The sequence below is a fragment of the Mesocricetus auratus genome, unplaced genomic scaffold (assembly GCF_017639785.1).
Source record: "Mesocricetus auratus isolate SY011 unplaced genomic scaffold, BCM_Maur_2.0 Super-Scaffold_100037, whole genome shotgun sequence".
NCBI lineage: Eukaryota > Metazoa > Chordata > Mammalia > Rodentia > Cricetidae > Mesocricetus > Mesocricetus auratus.
Window position 1 is genome coordinate 1,253,819 of NW_024429215.1, and position 23,360 is coordinate 1,277,178.

A 23,360-nucleotide genomic window follows, 5' to 3' on the forward strand; every position below is an offset into this window, starting at 1 on the left:
TTAGCTTGTTTGTGAAAGACCAGGTGTTCATATGTGTGTGGGTTAATATCAGGGTCTTTAATTCTGCAACACTACTCTACCTGTCTATTTTTGTGCCAATACCAAGCTGTTTACAGGACTACACTCTATAGCAGATCTTTAAGTCAAAGATGGTGTTGCCTACTGAAGTTCCTTTATTGTACAGGGTTCTTTTGGCTATCCTGTGTCTTTTTTTCCACAAAGAGTGAGGATTGTCCTTTCCAGGTCTGTGAAGAATTGTGTTGGGATTCTGAGTCAGTAGTTGCTTTTGGTAAGATTGCCCATTTTTACTATGTTGATCCTAGCTATCCAAGAGCAAGGGAGATATTTCCATTTTCTGACATCTTCCTTAATTTCTTTCTTTAAAATCTCAAAGTTCTGATCATACAGGCCTTTCACCTGTTTGGTTAGAGTTACCGCAAGATATTTTATGCTCTTTGTGGCTATTGTAAAGGGTGATGTTTCTCTGATTTCTTTCTGAGCACATTTACTATCTAAATGTATTAGAGTTACTGTTTTTGTTTGTTTGTTTTTTGGATTGCTAATGTACATTCTGCCAATTTGCTGAAGGTATTAATCAGTTGTAGGAGTTCTCTGATAGAATTCTTTCAGTCACTTATGTAGACTATCATATCAACTGTAAATAGTGAAAGTTTTAATCTCTTCCTTTCCAACATGTATCCATTGACCTCCTCCAGGGAGATCACATAGCAACTCTGTAGTGTTGACCACATTTTACAGAATTCTCCTCGACTCCTAGTCGCACCTCTCTTGTTTCCCTATTGGCCAACAGTGCATTATTCATCAACCAATAAGAGACCATATACCCAGAAGGACTTCCTCCATCAATATCCAGTGCCTAAGTTTCTTTCTTCCATCATTTATATTTTGTTGGTTATGCTTGCATCTGTAGTTGCTGATCATTTACCCATCTTTTCTATTACTAGCATCCCCTCAGTTTGTGTTTTCTTTATTGTCTGCATTTCAGCTTTCAGGCCTTCAATTATTTGAATAGTTTCCTTCATCTGTTTTTTTTTTCGTGGCTTTCTTTGATTTCTTTAAGAAACTAGATGATTTCTTGCATTGTTTGATTGTTATTTTTTTCTATTTCTTTAAGGTATTTTCTCACAGCTTCTTTGAAGGTCTCTTTCATTTTCATGAGGATGTTTTGAATGTCATTCTCTTCTGTTTCGTCTGATTGGGTTGTTCAGTTCTTGCTGGTGTATTGCCACAAACTGACGTTGTATAAAAGCACTTAGTAGATAATTTTACACAGCAGAGATTTTGCCAAAATGCAAATTACTAACTAGAATTTAGTGAAGACAAATATGCCATTGTTGCTGATGAATGGATGGCAATAAATAGGCTTAAATGTGCATATGCTATTATCTAATTTTTGTTACATTTAACCTCAGAATCTTCTTTTGTAATATAATAAAATTGAAACCCCATTGTCTCTGTGTATATTCTAAATGTTCAAACTTTACTACATCATTAAAGTTAAACTTATGAGTCAGGTTTATGTTACCTAAATGAACATCTGACCATTTTGTTACTCTTTAAACATAAATGTCCCAATGTACATGTACAAACTGTGAATAGTGGCTAGCACTTCAAGAGGTAGGAAATTTGACTGAATGTCTTCTGTGTGTGTGTGTGTGTGTGTGTGTGTGTGTGTGTGTGTGTGTGTCTGTGTCAGTTCTTTCTTCTGAATCCAATTGGCAGTCTGGAAACATGATGACATGTTAATTTTTAGTCTTCATCCATTAAAATGTTGTAATGTTGATACAACTTGAAATTAATGTCAGGTATCTAGGATACTGAGAGCCATTGTTTCAGTGGATTTTGTTTAATATTTCTGGGAATGAGTTCATCATCAGATTCTGCATTTCTTTTAGCTTAACCACATTCTCAAGAATATGAATTTCAAAAATGCTGCTGGGGACACTGTGGTTCTGGACCCACAAAAAAAATTAGATACAGAATATGATGTTCTCAACCTCTGGAATTTTCCAGTTGGTATTAGACAAATGATGAAAATTGGAACATTTTCTGCAAAAGCTCCACAAGGCCCAGAAATGGTTTTGTCTGACCATATGATACAGTGGGCCACAGGATTTTCAGAGGTGGGTAGGATCTTACCTCATTGCTTTGATTACAATCAATAAACATTAATTTGTGGATATACTGATTTTTGGTTCTTTACTCAGTGCCCATATGTATGTACAAATCTACTGTCATTTGAGGAATTATTTGGTCACTAATTCTGATTAATGGAGTTGTTTATTTTTTGATCCATTTTTATGGGCTCTTATTTCCAGTTATGAATACAGTGTCTATTCATTAACATTTCATCCATGGGCTGAAACCACTTAACAAGAGCATTTGTTTGACTCCCAGATTAGGAAATATGTTTATAGACATTTTGCTTTTAGGCACCTGGAAGTGGACAATAGCATGGAGTTAAATACATGTCTTCCTGCTAAAATGGTAAGGAATTTGTCAAAGAACGGGACCCAACCCAATCAAACCAAACCAAAAACCAGGCAGACCTAACTTAAGAACATAATCTTCCGTTAGTCAAACTTGGAGTTGGCAGTTCATAATGATTCAGGCAAGCATGAAGGCAAGAGCCTGTGAAATTGAAACATGTTGCTTGTTCAGACAGGTAGTAGATATTGGTGAACACTGCTCTTCACATCCCTTTTTGGTTTTTATTCAGTAAACAACAACAGTCAATAAAACTCTTGTCACTTCAAGTCCCTTAATGTAACTATCTTTCCCAGAAAGTGATCAATACTAGCTTATTTGGTAATTCTTAATCAATCAAGCATGTAAATTAAATTAAGCATGTAAATTAAGCATCACCATTAGAAAACAAGGCTGCTTCCTGCAGCTGTCAGGAAGTACATAATAGGATCACCTAGGATCACCATGGCATTAGAGATGTCCCTTCAGACATGTACTTAGTAACCTAAATTTTTCTTATTTTTTATTACCTCTAATATTTCCATACTTGTTCATAATCTTCTTGTCTTAGGAACACTTGATTAAATAAATTGAACTTCATACCATATAATATATTGAAATAGAAACTATGCATCAAACAGGGATAAAAGTTATATATAAAACTTGCAATGTTATTGTTCAGTATTGGAAATTATCATTTTTATTCTTTTAAAGTATCCGCCACGTATTTTATTCTCAGCTTCCTCGCTCTGTGTGCAGTGAGAGCTGTTTTCCTGGATTCAGAAAATCTGCCCAGGAGGGGAGGCCTCCTTGTTGCTATCACTGTACTCAGTGTCCACACAATGGGATTTCCAATGAGACAGGTAAGTGTCATGCTCACTTGGTTACAATCAGGTCTCCACCTGTTTGGAATGTCTACCTCATTCATCTTGGATTTGACCTTTCTCTGTTCTATAAGTCTTTTCAAAACTCTTACACCATGGCATTCTCTATTGCTTGATGGCTGGCCATTCATGTCCTCCTCTCTTCCTTCTTTTGCTTCTTGATTCTCTTTTCCAATATCTGTCATCCTAATTGTAGTTTCTGCCTACTGCCCCTGTCTATGCATTCTCCTTCCTGTTTATTGGTCATAAATCCCTTTATTAGACCAATTGGGTATTTTAGACAAGAAAAATAACACAGCTCCCTACAGGTACATAATATAAAATAAAAGAATATGATGCAACTTTACGTCATGAAATAAATTTTCCAAAGAATAAGCAAATGTAACTCATCTTTGTTTAATGTTCCACAAGAATATCATGTGAAATTATATCAAGGAATAGAAAGTAGGCATGAGACACTTGAACACAGTGAATGGAATGAGCATCCTTAGACACAATGGAGAGAAAAATCAAAGAGGATTCTTGAATATTACTATTAATACCTAATCAGATTCTTCTTAGAAAAATTTAAATACTTTGAGTAAAATAATGGCTTTCCTGAACATTCAGATGAGTTAACATGTACTCCTAAGGAGAGAAGGAGTTTCAAAGTTTTGGTGATTTTCATATGCCTAAATTCAAAATGTGCATCTTGAGACAGACTATACACACCATCAAAGACTTAATGAACATACAGAGGCTTTGTTAATAGTGAAGTCATGGTAATTTGATGTAAATGTTAAACATACTCATTGCAGGAAACTAGAAGCAACAGTAACAATCGCTGCATTGTTCTAGTTTAAGGAGACACTTCAAAATACATTTAGTAAGAAAAAAGAAACTAAAACAAAAATGCTGAATATTTCAAAACAAAGAATCCCATACTTATAGAATAAGATATAATTATCTTTAAAAATATGATTGTCAATTTCTAAAAAAATATTTGTCATGGCTTATATATCCTCTGCTTTTATTAAAGAAGATATTTGACTGTGCTTATGGGCTGTCCTTGCTCAGATAGAATCAATAGAAATAAACACACAGGCTGTAGAGGAGACAAGGTACCATGAGAATGAGAGAGTAACATGATGGAAGAGCTGGAAAAAAATAACAAATAAAATGCTGATAATGGAGTAAAAGAGAGTAGGCACTAACAACATGATGAATTCAATAGATTTTTTAATCTGAATTTTCAGTCAAAATTAAAATTGAATATCTACGAAAGAGGGTGGGGCACATTTTAGAAACTGGACCGTGAAGCTTTGCGCTTCCTCTTTCCAGCCAGTGCCGAGCGATGGGCATCTCTCGGGACAACTGACACAAGAACTGCAAGACTGGGGGTAAGAGAAAGCCCTACCACAGGAAGCGGAAGTATGAGCTGGGGCGGCCTGCTGCCAACAGTAAGATTGGCCCTCATCATATACACACAGTCTGAGTTCGAGGAGGCAATAAGAAATACTGTGCCCTAAGATTGGATGTGGGGAACTTTTCCTGGGGCTCTGAGTGCTGTACCTGCAAAACAAGGATCATTGACGTCATCTACAATGCATCCAATCATGAGCTGGTCCGCACTAAGACCCTGGTGAAGAACTGCATCGTGCTCATCGACAGCACCCCATACCAGCAGTGGTATGAGTCCCACTACACACTGCCCCTGGGCTGTAAGAAGGGGGCCAAGCTGACTCCCAAGGATGAAGAAATATTAAACAAAAAACGATCAAAGAACATTCAAAAGAAATATGATGAAAGGAAAAAGAACGCCAAAATCAGCAGCCTTCTGGAGGAGCAGTTTCAGCAGGGCAAGCTTCTTGCCTACATTGCCTCAGACCAGGCCAGTGTGGCAGAGCAGATGGCTATGTGCTAGAAGGCAAGAAGCTGGAATTCTACCTGAGGAAGATCAAAGCCTGGAAAGGCAAATAAACCATCCTTCACAGCTCATGTAATAAAGGTGTTTATTGTTCTATAAAAAATTGAATATCTACTTTGCAAAAATATTGAATATTTTAATAGAATTAAAATATATAGTAAATACATTGATATTTGTATATTTTGAATTTAAAATGGAACTCAAAAATTAAAAGTGATAAAGCGTCACTCAATTATTTCAAGACCAAATAAGCCTAAAATGGCAGATTTGTATCTATCTGTTAAATTTAACATTTCTCCCTAGAAAAGAATAAACAGTTTCACAAAAGTGAGCTTTTCAAGCTTTGAAAAATCTAATACCTCTCATTCTAACAAGCAGTATCAGAGAATCAGCACCCTAAAGAATTTATTCAATAAGCGTTATGGAATAGATAAATTTGGATCTTATGACTGAAAAAATTAAATTAAAATAATTAAAAACACATTCTCTTTGTACTAAACTCACAAGACAAAGTCACAGAAGGGAATTCTGATTGAGGTGATACTATGACCAAGTTAGATTTATGTAATTTAAATCAGTAATTGATGAATACATAAATACAAACTATTACTTAGATGAAATATATTTAATTATGCTAATAAAAAGAATAGACTTGCTTACTCTGTGTCCAATAAAAACCTAGAATGATTAATTAGAGAGCATTTGTGAGTATTCAGTATTGAGCACTGAATTTACTGGAGTCTGAAACAACAAAAGATGTGTGGGAAAATGCCCGTGACCTGGTGCTGGGAAGTGTTTGGGATACAAGGGTAACAATGAGCAGAGACTCACAATATCATTTATTCCTGAGCAGATATGGATCATTGTGTGAGGTGTCCAGAAAGTCATTATGCAAACACAGAGCAGACTCACTGCCTCCAGAAAACAGTGACCTTTCTGGCCTATGAAGAGCCTTTGGGGATGGTACTGACCTCCTTGGCCCTGAGCTTCTCTGCTCTCACAGCTGGTGTTCTTGGTGTCTTTGTGAAGTACCACCACACTCCCATCATCAAGGCAAACAATCAGGCTCTGACTTACATCCTACTCATCACTTTGACTTTCTGTTTCCTCTGTCCCTTGCTCTATATTGGCCACCCCAATACAGCTACCTGTATCCTGCAGCAGAGCACATTTGCAGTTCTGTTCACGGTGGCTCTCTCCACAGTCTTGGCCAAAAGTGTTACTGTGGTTCTGGCTTTCAGGATCAGAGTTCCAGGGAGATTGATAAGGTGGATAATGATATCAAAGACTCCTAACTTCATCATTCCCATCTGCACCCTCAACCAACTTGTGCTCTGTGGAATTTGGCTGAGAACCACTCCTCCCTTTGTTGACTCAGATGCTTACTCAAAGCATGGACACATAATTATTATATGCAACAAGGGCTCCACTATTGCCTTCCATTCTCTCCTGGGTTACCTCGGCTCCATGGCACTTGGGAGTTACACTATGGCTTACCTGTGCAGGAACCTGCCCGACACATTCAATGAAGCCAAGTTCATGTCCTTCAGCATGTTGATTTTCCTCAGTGTGTGGGTCACCTTCCTTCCTGTCTACCACAGCATCAAGGGGAAGCATGTGGTTGCCATGGAAATCTTCTCTATCTTGGTTTCTAGTGCAGGTCTCCTAGGATGCATCTTTGTCCCCAAGTGCTATATTATTTTGTTCAGACCACATAGGAATGTGCTTCATCATGTTAGGAACAAAGCACATTCTAGAGGAAAAGTTGACTATACACTTTAATTCATGTTTTTCTTCATTATATATGAGACTTCAAGTCTATTTGGGTGCAGTCCAGTTGACAGAGATAATGCGGCAATGTAATGTTTTATATTTATTGGTTTCATTTATTAATGAATCCATTCTTATTCTCTCATCTTTGAATATTTTTGCATATTTTTCTAAATTAGAAAGCTTACCTTGACACATAATCTAACTTATATAGAGGAGATTTGAATAAGTACATTAAGGTAAACTAAGTCAAACATGGCAGTTTATTTGAAATTCTGGAATAAATTAGAATATTATTTTAAAGACGTGACACCGTAGTTTCAATATTATATGTCACCCATTTCAGGGACAATAGATTGATCCTAAAGGATTGTCAAAATGCTCCTATGTTCATCAAAGTTCACTGAGATGTGTCCATTCTTACATCACCACCAAATGCTTCTTCACCACAGATAGGATACACTGCTTCTTCTTGTAACTTAGTCTGTCCCTACTCCTTAAAATTGATTCTCAAAAGCTGCCAATCTTGTTACAGCCCACTTAATACTACAACATGTCTCACTAACATTATTAAAATTTTAATTTGCATAAGTGATGGGTGGTGTATCTTTGATGTTTCTTATTTGTCAAATCTCATTTTCTCTTGGACTCATTGTAATGGAGTGTTTTTCCTATTTTCTTCCAATTACTGGCATGATATGGAAGCACAATATATTTGAATTCTTACCAATGTAAAAATGTCAATAAAATAATTGAACAGAAAGAAAATACATTTTGGTTCAATTGTATTAGGGGGATTAACTACGGTTACTTGGCCAAGTGTACTTGGGCAGAACATCCTTCCAACAGATTACATGAGAGAAGAGATGTTGTTCACTTTGTGGTGATCTGTCTGATAGGGACAGACATTGTAAGACAAGGGATACCTAGGAGAAAATTGGTGACAAGGAGCACAAAGAAAGGATGGCAAGAAAGTATTCTTATTGAGCCAACAACCTTTATTCATTCCAAAGGAGTTTATATAGGGCCGTAGGTGGGAAGTGAGGAGGGGAAGGAGTGGGCGTGTTGACTGCAGTTGCGAGGAAGCTGGAAGGGAAAAAAGGTCAGTGGGAGCTGTAGACCATCCTGGTAACCTAACTGCACGTACCAATTCTATCTTTCACAATTACCCTCTATTGCTCAAGCCTATCACCTGAGTGAATTGGTAATTTTCACTTGGCTTAATTTTTAACTGATGGATAAGCTGCAAACCTGTTTCTCAGAACTTTCTTCATATCTTAAGAGGTAATATTTATTCCATTACAGTCAACCATTCCCTAATAGCTTATAATTCCTACAGTAAAATATAAGCAAAATTTACACAGTAACTGTTGTTAAAGAAAAAAATGATATGAAATAGAACACAATAAAGTGTCTATGGAAGAGCATAGATGGAGTCAAGAGATGACAGAAATGATATCATTATAATCCACCACAATTAGTAGAAAAAGTTGAAACAGCCTTTATGGCCATAAGCTCAGAGTCTAGGGATTCATATTACAGCATAACAAGTAGTAGTCACAACTTTTCTATTAGGTTGTACATTTTTAACATGTATCATTAAATGTTTTTGTTTGTTTTTAGGGAGGTTCACACTGTGTTATCCAGGTTTATTTTTTTCCAAATTAGTGCAACTGCTGTTATATGGTCACATGAGAAGTTCAGTTCTTTGTCCAGATTCCTGATTCCCTGCTCTCTGGATGCAAGAAATGACCATTCAGAACATTTCATAATAATCTAAAATTGATATCTTCACTGTTTCTAATGTGAGCTACAGTATTCCTGCTTCTCCTTGCCCATTCCTTTCTATGCTGGGACTCCTCCTGCTTTAAATTTGGTCAGTGAAATCGATTCTTACACAGGTCTCCCTTCATTTGTAAGTTTGCAATAAAATCCAAAGAAGTTGGAAGACACTCATTTAATGGTCTATTTTTCATTCTCAGTGACCTGCTAAGGCCTAGCCCTGAATCATTTGCAGGATATTATTTCCAGCACTAGGCAGCAAAACCAGGCTTAGATGTTCAAGGCAGTTCTCAGCTTCATAGTGTGAGGCAAGCCTACACAACAGGAGAGAGTGCTCTAAGCAGAAATAATCAACAGCACTTGATATAAATGAAAATACATTCTCAATGATCTGGAAACAATAGGCAATAGAAACAAAAAAGAGATCAGAGCAGTGATGCATTTAAAGAAAGTTAACTTTTAAAAGTGAAACAAAAATCATTTTAAAAAATATAATAAAATATTAAAAAACACAGGTCTATATATTCTTTAAAAAGTAGAAAACTACTGCCCAGTAGAGGAAACGGCATGTATATTATTTTCCCATACCACTTTGTGCAATGTTACCTGCTATGATAAGTGACATAACACACACAGCTACAGCTGATGGCTAAAACTATAACAAGCAGGATTGAATATATCTACAGAGGAGAGTTTCCTTGTTAAAAATTCTGTATTCATTGGCTCAAGCTAACCTTCCCAAATTGTACACCCAAATCTGGCCCTAATTCACTCATTTGATATGGATAAATAAATTTTGGGAAATTACAAAATCATTTTCCCATCACAATCAGTTTCAATTTTATAATGATGACTTAAGCAGTTGTTTGCCTACAATACATACAAAAAATATCCCTACTATTATCCGGGCGGTGGTGGCACATGCCTTTAATCCCAGCACTCAGGGGGAAGAGGCAGGCAGATCTCTGTGAGTTTGAGGCTGGGCTGGACCGACAGCCTCCAAAACAATACAGAGAATCCCTGTCTCATAAAAAACCAATATATATATATATATATATATTATTGTGGTCTGAATATAGAAGTCATGCTCCACACCCAAATCCAATGGACAGTTGACTACATGACTCAAATATGTAATTAAAATACTTACTGGTTGCTGAGATTTTTTAGGTAAGCTTTTTTTTTGCTTAATCAGTAAAAAATGCCATTGTGCTGGGGGGGGGGCAATGAAGTGGGATGTAGGCTACCTGATCCCATCTAAGAGTTTTTCTTAGAAACATTCTCTACAAGGCTGGAGGTATTGCTCCTCTAGAATTCATGTGGCTTTTAAGGGATAAATAATTCTAACCCCTTAAGTGTTTGATAAACACAAATATGTTTTATTTACATTTATTTAATGTATCCATTGGTGATTAACATGAAAAGAGGAGCCAGCCTGGCAAAGATTTTGCATTTGACATAAGCTGTTGTAATTTAAGTAAATCAGTACTTGGAAGAAAGATGCCATATGACAACCAGATGGGTTTTTTTATTAGAGAAAGGGATTATAAAAATGGGACAGGGAAGGAAGAAACCAAACTTCAGGAACAGGAGCTTAAGGAGAGAAGAAAGAGAGACAGAGACAGTCATACAGAGAGAGAGAGAGAGACAGACAGAAAGAGAGAGAGAGAGAGACAGAGAGGAACAGACAGACATAGAGAAAGAGAGAGAGAGGATAATGGGAGATGGTCAGGGCCCTTTTTTGTTTTTTGTTTTGTTTTTTTTTTTTTAGTTTTTTGAGAATGGGTTTCTCAGTATTGTTTCGGGGGCTGTCCTATATATCCTGTAACTCACTATGTAGACCAGTTTGACCTCAAACTCACAGAGATCGAACTGCCTCTGCCTCCAAAAAGCTGGGATTAAAGGCATGTGCCGCCAATGCCCGCCAAGGTCAGGGCCCTTTTAAAGGAATGTAGTGAATACATAGATGTGGCCCTAATTGTGGCTGCAGCAGAGGACATATACTGTCAGAACCCTACGGACAGGCCAGTAGAGTCAGGTGAATACTAACAGCTGTTATCCTTAAGTCTCCTATAGCTCTGGCCTGAGGTTATACTTTGGAAAATTTAAATAGGTATAGGAAAATGCAAGTCTAACCCCTTAGGCTGATGAAGATTTATGGAGCAAAAATATCTTTTAGATTATGTATTATGACATAAATGTAAATATATCATTCTATATGAATTAAAAGATAAATTATTATGTATGCTGTAAAGGATACATTTAAAGATAAGTCAGTAGCACAATCCTCACACATGAAAACACATAGGACACAAATACAAAAAAATGGAAACACACCCATTCACACTGTGAAAGTTGTTCTTAAATGAATAGCAATTCTAAGCTATTCTTTCCTCAGAATCAGTCTTCTATTCCTTTGTGCAAGATGGCTCAAAGGATGGCCACAACTACTTGTATGAAGGACCATAAAGAATGTGTTTTAACTATTCATGACTGCTGTCTGTCTCAAGGTTATTAGATTACAGAATTTAACTTTTAAACTTTATTTCAGGTATAAGTGTTTGCCCACATTTGGATGTGTGCAATACCTGCATGAGACAGAAGAGGGAATTGGATCCAATAGAACTGAAGTTACAGGAGATGGTAAGCAACCAAGGTTTGTAGCAATATAACTTGTGTCCAATGCAATAATACCCAGTGCCCTTAATTGACAAGCTCACTCTCTGGCCACATTTTAACTTATTTTCATACATTTATTTGAAATATATTACATCACTTTCCCTCTTCCTAATTTCATACCTTCTTATTTCTATAACTGGTATGAATTAAGTAGGGCAAATATTTGCATACAGTCTGCTGAGTCCATATCTGTTGGTTGTATGTTTTTATTTCAGGATTGAACTTGCTGTTTTGGATAGAAACATAGGGAGAGGATTCCTGCCTGGTACACTTTGGAACAGTGATGAAGATATGAAGTAATTAATCCATCCTGGGGTCCTAACAGGTATAGAAAGAAGGCAAATGGCATGCACATCTAAGTAATATAACTGTGTCATGGGATGTTTTCCCATGTCAAAAGCCTCCCCAAACCTCAGCTCCAGTCTCCCTTATAAGATGGTCATCTAAGGCATAAATGTTACTTCAGTAGACAACTCTCTTCTGGAGGAATCAGTCTTTTGGAGCCTGATGGGGTTTTACTTATATCATTTCTGAATGCTCTGAATGGGATATTACTGGGCAAGAGCAATGCCTATTAACAGACATGAAGAGACATGCAAAGAGATAAACAGACTGAGTCTACATCAGAGAAATTGTGGGAATAATTACTTACTGTACAATGTGAGCAAGCTGGGTGTATTACTCATGCCTTAAGTCCCAACACTCACAAAGAAGAGGTAGGTATATCGGGCTTTCAGGTGAATGCTAGGCACTCTACTGAATCAGTTAAAGGACAGCAAGTGGTAAATATTAAGAACCTGTCTTCCATGCAGAAATCAATGAAATAAATACAGGAAGAATTGAGAGGTCCTATAATAAGTTATTCATTCACTCCATTTCTGTATTTATCTTCAAGAAACCTGAAGTGATCAGGTTAAAATGTAATTTTCACAAATCTTACTAAAAGGAAATGTACATTTTAGCATTTCAACATACACATTATTTTTGTTTCACCATGCGTCACTGCTGCTGTGATTTAATTCTCTAACCAATTCTCTCAGGTAATATGTGGGTGTGTTTCACTGATTCTGTGATATCACAATGTATCATTCTGTAAGCATATGATAGAAATTCAAGCTAGCAATTAAAGGCAAAATCCATAAAGAATCTATATATACTGGCTTTGTTATTACTTAGTCATTTTGTCATTGCATCTAGCGGTCTAATCTACCCCAGGCCAACATTCTTAGGGAAATTGCACCTTCAGTGGAAAGGCCTTCACACACCAATCATCATCAAAAAAAATCTCTCAAGGCATTGCAACCAGGGATATGATGGGCACACATCCTTAACTGATGCTCTTACAGATGACTGTAGGCTCTGACATGTTGAACTAAAGCTAACTAGAACAGAAAGACAATGAATGAGAAGTTACTGAAAACCAAATACCAGTGTTTCAAACACTTAAATAACTTAAATAGTAAAAATACTACATTAATAACAGGAACTTCTGGAAAACACCAACAAGCCAAGAAATGAGAGAGACAAGACTCAAAGATCAAGAATAAGAGACTAAAGACTAAAATTGTTTCTTCACCGAAAGTCTCCAAACCAAGACACTCATGGAACTCAAAATATGGTAACATTTCAGAAAATCAGAACAGGTAAAGTTTTATCATTGTCCAGAGAAACAATAATTTAATTATAACTAATAAAAATCACACAACAGAATACCACTGTTTTCCTTAAATACAACCAATAAAAAGGCAAACAAATATTTGAAAGAAACTAATAAAACTTTTTATGACAGGTTAATGGAAATAGAAACATTAAAGAAAACACAAATGATCCAGGTGGTATTGGCACATGCCCTTAATCCCAGCACTAGGGAAGCAAAGGCAGATGGATCTCGGTGAGTTCAAGACCAGTCTGGCAATCAAGAGCTAGTTCCAGGACAGCCTCCAAAGCCACAGAGAAGCCCTGTCTCAAAGTTCTCCCCCCGCCGCCCCAAATGAGCAGACAACACAAATGAGTGAATCCCAGAAATGAAATATTTAGGCAAGTTTCACAAATAGAATAGACAGTGGAGGAGAGAATCTTAGGAACTGAAGATATATTAGAAGAAAGAATATATCAGTCAAGTGACATGTTAAATCTAAATATTTCCTGGAAAAAATCCCAGAAATCTGGGACATTATGCAAAGACCAAAACTGGGAATGACAGTAATAGAGGAAAAAGAAGAAACTCGGCAAAAAGGTGTATATAATATTTTCTATAATAGAAGAAAAATACCCTAATTTAAAGATGTACATATGAAGGTACAAATAAGCATGCCAAACATCAAATAAATTTAGCCAGAAAAAAAACTCCCTTTGCCTCATAATAATCAAAACTCTAAACAAAGAGAACCTAGTAAGAATATTAGACTCTAGAGGAGCCAGGGAGAGCAGGGGAGCTGCTCTTGTGGTGGCAGGATCAGGTACAACAGGCCCTGCTTTTGGGCCTGTGTTCCAGTGCCTGGGGATCACTTGGGAACTGCACAGATCTTCCAATCCTGGCAGGAGCCAAGCGCCCCAGATTCCAGGTTTTCTCTCCCACCAATGAGACCAGGAAACTAGTTGGTCCAGGGAGACCAGGGGACTAGCTGTTCCAGCAGTGGGATCAGGTACAACAGGCCCTGCTTCCGGGAATGTGTTCCAGTGCCTGTGGATTGCCTGGGAACTGCACAGAGCTTCCAATCACAGTGAGAGCGAAACACCCCAGACTCCAAAACTTCTCTCCCACCAATGAGACTAGGAAACCAGAGGAGCCAGGGAGACCAGGGGAGCAGCTGTTATGGCAGGATCAGGTACAACAAGATCCAGCAAAGGGTCCAGGGGACCAGGTGGGAGCTAAGCACCCCAGATTCCTGTTGTTCTTCTCCACCCACAAGACCAGAATGAGGACAAGGAGTAGAAGAACTACCAGATTATTGGGCTTGCTAGCACCCACCAAAATGGAACTCTGGTCCCCTAACCACCAGACAAGTAAGGGGCTCTTTCTGCACCCACTAGAAGAAGAGATGGGAATGAAACAATACAAAAACACACTCAGCAACAGAAAAAAAATATGACACCACCAGATTCTAGAGACTCCACACCAGCAAGACTCCAACATTCCAATGTAAACAAAGCAGAAGAGAATGACCTTAAAACCACTTTCATGAAAATGATAGAGGCCCTAAAAGAGGATATAGGAAAATCCCTCAAAGAAATGGAAGAAAAAACAGGCCAAAATATGTAAGAAATGGAAGAAAGTACAAATCAAAAAAGGCAGGAAATGGAAGAAGAAACATGCCAAAAAGGCAGGAAATGGAAGAAGAAACTAAGCAAAAAATGCAAGAAATGGAAGAAAAAGCAAACCAAAAAATGCAAGAAATGGAAGAAAGAACAAACAAAAAAATTCATAAAAGGGAACAAATGGATGAAAGGTTAACCGAAAATTGCAAGAAACAATGCAAGCACTGCAAGAGTTGAACACTGAAATAGAGACAATAAAAAAATCCACACACAATTTGAAGAAAGGCAGGAAATAGAAAATCTGGGCAAATGGTCAGGTACTACGGATACAAGCATTACCAACAGAACAGAAGAGATGGAAGAGATAATCTCAAGTGTTGAAGATACACTAGGAGAAATAGATTCATCAACCAAAGAAAACCCTAAGTCCAACAAATTTTTAACACAAAACATCTAGGAAATATGGGACACCATGAAAAGACCAAACCTAAGAATAATACGTTTAGAAGAAGGAGAAGAAAACCACCTCAAAGGGGCAGAAAACATATTCAACAAAATGATAGAAGAAAAAGTCCCCTCGCCACATAATAATCAAGACCCCAAATATACAGAATAATGAAAGATTATTAAGAGCAGCTAAGGAACAAGGCCAAGTAACATATAAAGGCAGACCTATCAGAATTACACCAGACTTCTCCATGGGAACTCTGAAAGCCAGAAGGTACTGGATAGATATTCTACCAACACTAAGAGACCATGGATGCCAGCACAGACTAGTATACCTGGCAAAGCTCTCAATCACTATAGATGGAAAAAACAAGATATTCCATGACAAAACTACATTCAAGCAGTATGTATCCACTAACCCAGCCCTACAGAAAGTTTTGGAAGGAAAACTCCAACCCAAGGATATAACGATATTCGATACTATATAAGAAAAACAATATATTTATTTACCAGAGAGAGAGGGAGAGAGTCACACAGACCAGGAGTTAGAAGTGTGGCTGGCTTCCAGGAGAAAAGGGGAAGCCCCTTTACCTTTCACTTCTTTTTATCTCTGCCTTGACCATGCCCAGTTGGGCAGATAGCTTTGTGGGGTTCACTCCTACACAAAGAAGTTAACTACAACCAGAAAAACATAGGCATTAGAGAATCCCTCTCTACGAACAGCGAAAAGACCAAAGGGGTGAAATTCCACACATAATTCCACCAACAACAACCAATGCAAATCGAAGAAGGATGAGCAATCAGTGGTCATTAATATCCCTCAACATTAATGGCCTTAACTCACCCATAAAAAGATACAGGCTAGCAGAATGGATTCAAAGACAGAACCCTTCCTTATGCTGCATACAAAAAACACATCTCACCCTCCAAGACAGACATTACCTGAGAGTTAAAGGTTAGGAAAAAGTTTTCCAATCAAATGGACCCAAGAAACAAGCAGGGGTAGCAATCCTAATATCTAGCAAATTAGACTTTAAAATCAATCAAAAGAGATGAAGGAGGTCATTACATACTCATCACAGGTGAAATCCACCAAGATGAAGTGTCTATCCTGAATATCTATGCCCCAAATACAAAGGCATCCACATTTGAAAAAGAAACATTACCAAAACTTAAATCACATATAAAGCCCCAGACACTTACAGTGGGAGATTTCAACCCACCACTCTCACCACTAGACAGGAATAACAGACAGAAACTCAACAAAGAAGCAAAGGGGCTAATAGAAGTAATGACCCAACTGGGATTAACAGGCATATATAGAACATTTCATCCACATAAAAAAGAATATACCATCTTCTCACCACCACATGGAACCTTCTCAAAAGTTGACCACATACTTGGCAACATATCAAACCTCAGCAGTTACAAGAAAATTGGAATAACTCCATGCATCTTATCAGACCACCATGCTTTAAAATTAGAATTCAACAACAACACAAATTGCAGAAAACCTATAAACTCATGGAAATGGAATAATGCACAGCTGCACCATTCCTGGGTCAAAGAAGAAATAAAATAAAAGAAATTAAAGACTTCCTAGAATTCAACGAGAATGAAGACACAACATACCCAAACCTATGGGACACTTTGAAAGCAGTGCTATGGGGGAATTTCATAGCACTAAGTGCCCACATGAAGAAACTGGAGAATCGTTATACTAGAGAATTAACAGCACAGCTGAAAGCTCTAGAACACAAAGAAGCAAACTCCCACAGGAGGAGTAGACACCAGGAAATAATCAAATTGAGGGCTGAAATCAATATAGTAGAAACTAGGAAAACAAGCCGGGTGGTTTTAATGCCAACACTCGGGAGGCAGAGGCAGGCTGATCTCTGTGAGTTCGAGGCCAGGCTGGAACAACAGCCTCCAAAAGAATACAGAGAAACCCTCTCTCGTAAAAACCAAAAAAAAACCTAGGAAAACAATACAAAGAATCAATGCAACAAAGAGTTGGTTCTTTGAGAAAATCAACAAGATAGACAAACTTTTGTCCAAACTTACCAAACAGCAGAGAGTGAACTTGCAATTAAACAAAATCAGAAATGAAAAGGAGGACATAACAATGGACTCTGAGGAAATCCAGAGAATCATCAGGTCATACTTTGAAAACCTGTACTCCACAAAATTTGAAAATTTAAAGGAAATAGATGACTTCCTTGATAACTATCACTTGCCAAAACTAAACCAAGAACAGATAAGCAATTTAACTAGACCGATAACCCCTATGGAAATAGAAGCAGTCATCAAAAGACCTGTATGGCAAGAACTTTGAATCTTTAAAGAAAGAAATTAAAGAAGCCCTCAGAAAATGGAAAGATCTCCCATGCTCTTGGATAGGAAGGATCAATGTAGTAAAAATGGCAATCCTGCCAAAAGTAATCTACAGATTCAATGCAATCCCCATTAAAATCCCAGCACAATTCTTCATAGACCTTGAAAGAAAAATAATCAACTTTGTATGGGAAAACAAAAGACCCAGGATAGCCACAACAGCCCTGTTAAACAAGGCAATGTCTGGAGGCATCACCATCCCTGACCTCAAGCTGTATTAAAGAGCTATAGTCCTGAAAACAGCTTGGTATTGGCACTAAAATAGACAGGTAGACCAATGGAATCAAATTGAAAACCTGGATATTAACCCACACTTGTATGAACATCTGATCTTTGACAAAGAAGCTAAAAATACACAATGGAATTAAGAAAGCGTCTCCAACAAATGGTGCAGGCATAACTGGAGGCTGGCATGGAGAAGAATGTGGATCGATCCATGTTTATCGCCATGCACAAAACTTAAATCCAAATGGATCAAAGACCTCAACATAAATCCAGCCACACTGAACCTCTTAGAAGAGAAAGTGGCTGGTACCCTTGAATGAATTGGTACAGGAGAAAGCTTCCTGAACATAACACCACTAGCACAGACAGTGAGATCAACAATTAATATGAGAATACACATGACATTGCAGTGAAGATTTTAAAAGAGATTAGTGGTTAGACACATGTGATGAGGATCTAAGAAATCACAAATACAAAACCAGATTAATGTACCCAGAAAATTATTAGTCACCCTAATTAGGGAAAGTAAGTTACTCCATGATGAATTCAAATTTCAGCAATATCTATGCAAAAATTCAGACATACAAAAGGTACTGGGAGGAAAAATACAACCCAAGGCACTTAAGTCCCACAGGTAATCAGGAAATAAATAACCTGACATTCTGAAAACCAAAAAAAGGAAATACATGCTCTCATACACCTACCACCAGTACTACCATCACAAACAACAATAAATAAAATGAATTAACAGATATTATTCCCGATATTTCAATATCAATGGCCTCAACTCCCAAATGAACAGACACAGAATAACATTATGAAAAATAATATTCCTTCCACTGTATACAAGAAACTCACTTCCATATCAAGAATAGAGATTACCTCAAGAAAAGGACAGGAAATGCATATTCCAAGGAATATGAACTAAGAGGCGATGGGATGTAAACATGCAAAATACACTTCAAACAAAATTGATCAAATGAAATGGGAAGGAATATTCTTTATTCTTCACAGGAAAACAACAACAATATGACATTTCAATTCTTAATATCAATATATTAATATCAATATCCCAAAAAAGACTCCTGTTTCATAAAAGAAGTACTTCAAAAGTAAATTGAACTTTGACTCTCACACAGAGATTGATTATGTTAGACTTCAATACTTCACCCATACCAATGGATAGGTCATACAGATAATTCTAAACAGAAATATTGGAGCTAATGAACTATATAAACCAACTGAACCAAACATATAATACAAAAAATTCCAGTCAAAAATTAATACATCATCATCTAATAACAAAATGGAAATTTCTACAATGTTGGCCACATAACTGACAGACATACAAGTCTCAATAGATCCACTAAAAAAAGAAACAGCTCTCTGTGTCCTATCAGACCACAAAGGATTACAACTGCATATGCTGTATAAATATATTTATTAAAAAATTAGTGTAAGATTACAAACTTGTGGAAAGTGAATAATTCTCTACTGATATGAATAAGCAAAGAGGAAATAAAGAAGGAAATTAAAGACTCTCTAGAATTCAATGAAAATGTATATAGAGCATACCCAACTTAGGGGACACAGCAAGAGTGGTGATGTGCAGAAACTACATAGCATTGAGTGCATACAAAAAAATGTAGAAACAGCATACAAGCAAGTTAACAGCATACAAGAAAGCTCTAGAACAAAAAGAAGTAAGCATACCAAAGAGGAGATAGGAAGAAACTATTACAACGATGCTAAAATTAGCAAAATACAGAGAATCACTAAAACACATAGAAAAGACAGACAAAGACTTATTCAAATATAACACATACAATAGAAACCCATAGAAAGATACTAGGATTCAAGCTGAAGATCAGAAAAGCAAAGCAGCCAAGTCATAGGTAAATCTGACCACTGGCAAGGTGAAATGGCAATCCCATCTCCACGATCCTCAGCGATAATGCTTTCCCTGAATCCTCAGAGGCAAATGCTCTAGGATCCTGTCTCTTTCCTTGTTATGTTCATTTCTCAGTCCAACCCTGTCACACCTGTCTCCACCTCCCTAGTGCTGGGATTAAAGGCATGTGACCTCAAGTGTTGTGATTAAAGGCATGAGCTCTGTTACTCTGCAGACTGTTTCACTCTCATGTAGCCCAGGGTAGCCTTGGACTGAAAAGAGATATATCTACCTCTGTCTCCTGAGTCCTGGGATTAAAGTTGTGTGCCGACACTGTCTGGTGTCTATGAGTAACTAAAAAGGCTGCTGGAATTACAAGTGTATATCACCACTGACTGGCTCTAAGGTTGTCACTAGCTTTGCATTTTGATATCCAGTGGATTTATTAAATCATAAATAACATATCACCACAATTCCCATTTATTATCTAACACAAAAAGGAAGAATGCAACATAAGAAAAAATATGCAATAAGTATGTTCAATATATATGAGCAATAAATACATCAGTGTGTAGTCCATTTACATTTGAGAAATACAGAGAAAATACTCCATTATCTATTCAGTCTTGGTGAGACAAAAATCTTGTACCTAATTTAGATTTACATTCTAATTAGCATTGTCAAGGTACCTTTTGATGTCTCTCAAACTTTTACACTTTTCACCTATATGTTGAATTTATTTTACGAGTCTGGAAAAATGAGGAAAACAAAAACTATAACTATCTAGTCTTCAAGACCCTCAAACTCCCAAAAAGAAAATAATATTAGCTGAGCAAGCAGGAACTGTGATCAAAGACTTCAAAAAATATGAGGAAAAAAGATGGTGGGAATGGTGCATTTATAATCCCTAAAATTATGTCAACTGGCTGCTGCACTGGCCCCTTCACCCAACACCAAGAGCTCTGAGGTGGCTCCTGGCATTACCCTGAGTGAGCATCTAGGGGAGCTGCACCGAAGATCCTCGCTCAGGGCAGCTCTCCATGGGCAGGGCCTCCTGAGTCCTGCCTCCATGACTCCCTAGCTTCTGCTTTCTCTCTGGTCCTCTCCCAGCCCTCATCATGGATCCTGTCCTGCCTTCTCCTTAGGCTGTGCAGTCTGGGGTCTTCAAGTGTTGAATCCCAAGCTGAGCTGAGGCCAAAGCACAACCATGGCTTCCAACTCAGAGGGGAGGATTCTCAACAAGCTGCAGGAAAGGGCTGAAGCCCTGAAGGAGTGCCAGGCAGGGACAGTGGTTGAGGTGTGGCAGGGTACAACAGGGACAGTGGCCTCAGGCTCTGGATGCTGTTCACCTCTTCCCTGGCATACTAAGTGCTGAAATTTGTTAGTTTTCAATTCTGGGTCATTTCCCCACACTGGGTACCTGTCTCCTGCTCAATATAGGAGGTCCCTGTTTGCGAGTACCCTGTCCCTGCAACTCATGCCCAGGGATTTGCTGCATCACTGCCCACACATTTGCTCCTTAATGTCCCGCGCTACCGTCTCGCCAGCAAGAACGACGCAGAACACTCGGATCCTTCTGCAGTAAAGCTTTAATGCATCTTGAGAGATAGATGATCAGCTTCTTAGAGGGAGACCCCAAGCTAAGAAACCCAGCCCCTTATATAAGCCTAGGAGCTCCGAGTGAGACGTGTAGAGCCGGGATTGGTGGTTTGCACATCACCCCAGATGACGCCACGGGAGAGGCACAGCTTAAACGGTGAACTCCAACTGACAGCAGATGTCAGCGCCATCTTCTAACGGTTAACTCCAACTGACAGCAGATGTCAGCGCCATCTTCTAACGGCAACAGCGATAGCGAGGGCGGCTCCTCACACCTTAACACCTTTTGAATGTCTCCCAGTCATCAGACAGCTGCATCCCTTTCCCTTCCAAAAGGACAAAGAGTGCCACCAGAACTTGAGTGCCCTGAGGAGGACTTGCTCTGAAATGATGGTCTCCTTCTGCAGGCCCTCTTCAGGTAAACAAGGGCCTTAACATATAAGATGCAACTTTGAGCTTTACTTTTTATTCAGACTTTCTTTTTTCCTGATTTTGACATAAGAGAAAAGTTTCAGAAGTTGTTTATAAACCAGAGAACAGTTCATGAAGTGAAAACCTTAGGCAACACATATCTGCAGAAGATTAGCTGTGAGGACTGAAACAATTCTTCTGGAAAAGTTGGGCAGTTCATTTTTTTAACAAGTCCATCTAGAGGGTTGATTCTTTATGGTGACAAAATTACCCATTGCTTCTTTTTGTAAATTTTTATTGAAAAGCATTTGTCTTAGATCAGAGTTTAGCCTAATCTATTGATCAATCACTGGTAAGCTTAAATGCATTCCTATCATAGCTGGTATGTGTTTAACAAAGTTAGAGACCTGAGCATGGTACAACAATACACTACTGTGAAGAGAGAAGCCTTCCTGCCAGCCTGGTTCCAGAGCTGTATCAGTCCCAAATAAACACGCAGGATGCTCTATTAATTACAAAGCTGTTGGCTGTTTAATTGGTTTCTTACTGGCTATCTCTGACTTAAGTATTTACCTCATAATTGCTAATCTAAGTATTTGTCTTACTGGAGAAAGAGTCCAGACCTTTTACACCTCTGGAGGCTACATCGTGATTCCTTGTGTTTCTCCTTCCCATAGTCCTCCTCGACTCCTAGTCCCACCTATGTTGCTTCCCTATTGGCCAACAGTGCTTTATTCAACAACCAATAAGAGACAGACTTCAAAATGACATCTCCCACCACTACTGCACATGTGTAATGCTTTGGACATGCAAAGTAGAATGTCTTGTCATTCAAAAATGCCATTATATAATATTTGAATTACACTTAGCTTTTAGTAATCAGTTCATCGCTGTACCCATTTGCATAATGTATAGATTCTGTTTTCATTTGTGTGCTTCTAAAAGGAAAATGTCCTGAGGTTTTTGGAAATATGATATATTTTCTTTCTTTGAATTATGAAACGCACATTTGGATTTTGATTGCAGAAAATACAATTAAAATGCCATTTTTTGGTCATTGGTTTTAGAGTTATAAAGTTTATGGTATGCTTGTGTTTTGGACAGTTGATGTGAAAACTATTAGGGGGAAGTCCTGTGCATTTGTCAATAAAGCACTGCTGGCCAATAGGGAATGAAGATAGGTGGTACTAGGAGTCCAGAAAGACTCTGGGAAGGAGAAACACAGAGAGTCAAGATGTAACACCATGAAGTAGGAAGCCCGGAAACCTCTCCAGCAAGAGAAATGCTTAGATTATCAATTATGGGATAAATACTTAAGTCAGAGCTAGCCAGTAAGAAACAAGCAAGGCCAACAGCTTCATAATTAATATCACCTCCTGTGTGTTTGGGACTGATGCAGCTCTAGAACCAGGCTGGCGGGAAGGCTTCTCTGAAGGAAAAGGTTTCTCTTTACAGAAAACCAGTTATTTTGGCAATGTAACAGAAAACATTTTTATGTTTATTAAATACATTTAGCACATTTTTTGCTAAGGTCAATTTTGACTGTAAAAGCAAGCAAGTTAAAGAGTAAAAAAAATTGGATATGATAATTTAAAAAATGAAAGCAAAATAAGGAACATGAGGTACA

The 23,360-nt window shown here is 37.8% G+C and overlaps 1 protein-coding gene and 1 pseudogene across 1 annotated transcript in view; one reads left to right on the top strand and one right to left on the bottom strand.

The window, feature by feature from the left end:
* Positions 1–23,360, bottom strand: part of LOC121135297 (vomeronasal type-2 receptor 116-like) — a 168,860-nt gene that overhangs the window by 108,466 nt on the left and 37,034 nt on the right. The window lies entirely within an intron of this gene.
* Positions 4,705–5,353, top strand: LOC101825023 (annotated as a pseudogene).